Raw genomic sequence first — 4,150 nt, 5'->3', positions numbered from 1 at the left:
TGTGTGTGTGTGTGTGTGTGTGTGTGTATGTGTGTCTGTGTTTGTCCCCCCCACCATCGCTTGACAACCGATGCTGGTGTGTTTACGTCCCCGTAACTTAGCGGTTCGGCAAAAAGAGACCGATAGAATAAGTCCTGGGGTCGATTTGCTCGACTAAAGGCTGTGCTCCAGCATGGCCGTAGTCAAATGACTGAAACAAGTAAAAGGGTAAAAGGGTAAAAGGAGATTGTCCGGATGGTAATTTCCGTGGGTAGGATATTGCTTTTTAGATTAATGATAGGTTCGAGTTTACAGGAAACTATTTGCGATATATTTTTTAGAGAATTCTAATATTATTTTAGACTTTTCATTCTATCCATACACACCTTTCTAAATGCTATTTGAAGACATATGTCAGATGTCTCCCTATATAGTTACTGCCATTGCAAACGCTGTTATTGTGTTGTTATTCGCAAAGCTTGGCGTCATTTACTCTGACAGGTTTACGAAGTAGGTTAATTTGTAATCGCTAAGATTAATAAAACATATAATCCCCTTATTTTACAGCTTCCTCTTTTTTCTCATTTTACTGTCACTATTTTCGTCACACTTTCCTGTCATGCTGTGATTTCATTGGAAGAAATGCAGTATTGCACAAGCATGGAGAGTACATATAATCTGAGCTCAGAGCATAACAAAAACGTTCTTAGCAAAATCACAGTAGGGTAGAGAAAGACAAGCTTTACTCATTTGGCATGTGATGATTAATTTAATCATATAGTCGATCGTATAATTAGGCATTTAAACAGAAAACTCGGTGTAAATGGAAATATAGTTCATAATACCAACAGAACAGCAGGAGCGTTCAGTTGCTAATATGGAATCTACGAATTGACTACTAATACTCAGATTATATAAATTATTATAGTTAGCTACATGAAAAACAGTTATTAAATGTTGTATGATATGGCGTTACATTCCAGGATGATTGAATATTTAGTAAGAAATGCTAATATAGAATGGTTATAGTAGGCATTGTAATAAAACACGTAGGAAAGTACCAGAAATCTTCCGAAATCAAACTGATGAATATTTACCAAGAATTAAGAACAATATAGAGATTTTCCAACCATGTCTCCATTGCTTTTATGATATATATGTTGCTGTCAGCAATGGTACTACGCATGTAAAGGATAGACGTAAGAAAAAAAAATCAAGTAACAGATCATTGACGTTGTTGCTAAGAACTAAGATCAAATAGATCTTTAATAAAAACATTCATGGATTTAATTAAGACGGGATGAACTTCTGGATTACGTTACGCAGTATAGTGTTAATTAAAAGAGAGAAAATAGAAAAAAAGTGATGCGATACTATTACCAGATAACGAAGTATTACAGGCAACAAAAGAGAAAGTGTTATAAATAAATCGGTAAAATGGAGGCTGATGAAGGAAATGTTAAGGAAACAATTTGGGTTTAAATTATTAACAATTTAAAAAAAAATCAAACCACGTTATATATTCATGAGCTCATTATGGTTATAGTAGATTAGTAGAGAGAACCTGAAATGAAACAAAATAAGTAGGTTAATTTACAGAAGAAAACTTTAAAAAATAATATCTATATTGACATAGTCATGTAGCAGCGAAAATGATGCTTAGGATAGGGTGATTGGCCAGAATGATACGCAAATTGTAAAGATTGCAAGAAAAATGGAAAGTCGATGATAATTTGTAAGTATTAAGAGGCGATATCTTAAGATATTCTGAGAGTTTGAAATCAATTGAAGATATTGGAACAATTTGTAACTCTCGGGTGCAAAAATCTTACTGAAATACTAAGACTGATGTATATTAATTTGAAGCACCGCAACAGACTCTGGAATCAAACTATATCTAGTTACAACGAATAACCTAAGTTCCTTATTTAAACTTAAATCAAAATCGCAATTAGAATCCGAAGATACACCGAAGAGTATATATGAAACAGCAACAATATCGCTACAGCATAATTGTAATGAATATACGGTGTAAAAAATCTAGGTTTCAGCTAAGATGCAAATATGCAAAGAAGGAAGAGGAAATAAAGAGGAAATTAGTCTGTTTCTATAATTGTTTTTTTCACTCGTCACCATCTATGATCTTAGCGAGTGGTTGAGTTTATTGTCAAAACAATACCATATATCACGAAAATTTCCTACCATACATGCTAGTTATTTGAACATTCCGGTACTTTAGATTAAGAGACGCACCAGTTCTCTTGTAACTACAATTGTCTATAAATTTTTCTGTTCCATCTGAAAGAGCTAAGCAGATGATGAAAATCATTACCTAGGCATCACACCCGCTGGTTATCTAGCAAGTGTAAAAGAAAATAATTCATCCCTAACTGTGCTACCGGGAGAAGTAAAACACTACTAGCAAGTAAGTGATTTATGCCCAATTTTGCAGTGCTTGACTAATTACTATTCTACTAGAAAGGCAAAAGATGTATCTATGCTTTGTACAGTCTACAACTTCCTTTCCTACATACCAAATTCTAATAAAGTATTTTGGTCTCCTTCTACAAGGCTCTCAGATAACTTAAACCCTCTCATCCACCTCTTCTGTAGCACCCCCACAACGATCTTCCATATTTGTTGCCCGTTTTGTTTAGAACTGTATGTACTGCATACATCCTCAAAAACAGTGTTTACACATGTCAAAGCTCATCCGATCGTGCCAGATTAACCAACCGATCTGTGCTGATGGAATCTTTTCCATAACCATATTGCGCTCAAGAGTTATAAATTATCCTTGCCAAACTCTTCAATACCATTCTGTATATAAGAATTTGTCTCGTTACAAAATCATTAAACATTCTGACTCAATTACCGATCTACTTATTTAATATTTCAATGGTAAGCACTAAAGTTATACGAGTATATTCATAGGTATAAATTTTCTTCCTTTTTTCAGGGAGAGCTTGTACAGTCCCTGTTTAGTCAGAGCTATCTGAGAATCACTTTCATAAGCTATTCACTTGTGTCATTCCGTACTTGAAAACTTAGGAAAAATTAAAGAACATAACAACATTATTCGCATTCGCGTAAGCGCATGAGAACTTTCTGCAAGTAACATTAGCGTTGCTCGTCTTCAGCATCAGTTTTCTAGTTACTGGATGCTCCCCTTGAACCTGCATCATTGTAGTGTATGCTAATGGGAATCTCTCCAGTATCTACAAGTCGTTTTAATAGTTTTTGAGAACCAACATAGCAGCGGTGCTAAAAAAAACAAAATTATTCTCAGTATTACTGTGAATATAATTTAGAAGAATTTGCTAGAGGGAGTTTCGAATACTAAAAAAAATAATTGTTAGAAATATTGAAAAAATGTCCACTAAAAGGAATATAAAATGCAACGAGCCGAGGTACGCCCTATCTGCTAGAAATAGCAGCCAAATTTCCCGTAAATTATGCCTTGCCATTTTCAAAAGAAAGAAAACATTGGGTATTACAACTCCAGATATGCAATGATTGGGAAACGGGTGAGTTGGCCATGGCTAGAATGCATTTCATCATAGGTACAATCAGTTGACCAAAGCTAAAACAACAGCAACAACGTGTGCAACATCTGTTGTTATTCATTATTATTAACTATAATTATGATAGATTTTAGCAAGCATATAATGAATGTGTCCGACACGTACACTAAGAAGTTTTAAGCGCCCAAACAAGCACTCTCCCTCCTCATGCAATCTTTCACTACCAACCGCTTCTCAACTTCAGTCAACAGCTTGGCACAGGATTTCCACATCTAGGAAAGAACAGCGGCAGGGCGTGTCCATCTCAGTTCCTGCACCAAATACAGTTATAAAGTGTATCGAAAATGTTATTCAAATTATCCACAAACTAATAATCGAGATGTTCTCAGGCATTTTATTAGATGCTTGAAAATTAACCGATCAAGATCACCTTCGACTGCTTTTTACATCTAGGACCAGTGGCACACCACTAGGGTCCTAAAAAATTGTCCTTTCGAGAACCAGAGCTTTTCAAAAAAGAAACACCACAATCCTGTTTTAGCCTATCCCTCGAAACGAGATAATAAATTATAATCACCCCTGCCCCCCAAATTTAATTAATAGAAGCCTTCCTGATTTCTTAGTCCTACTGATGGCTACTATATTAT

Source organism: Octopus bimaculoides, chromosome 1, assembly GCF_001194135.2.
Source record: "Octopus bimaculoides isolate UCB-OBI-ISO-001 chromosome 1, ASM119413v2, whole genome shotgun sequence".
In the NCBI taxonomy this organism is placed as follows: domain Eukaryota; kingdom Metazoa; phylum Mollusca; class Cephalopoda; order Octopoda; family Octopodidae; genus Octopus; species Octopus bimaculoides.
This window is presented reverse-complemented; position numbering follows the sequence as displayed.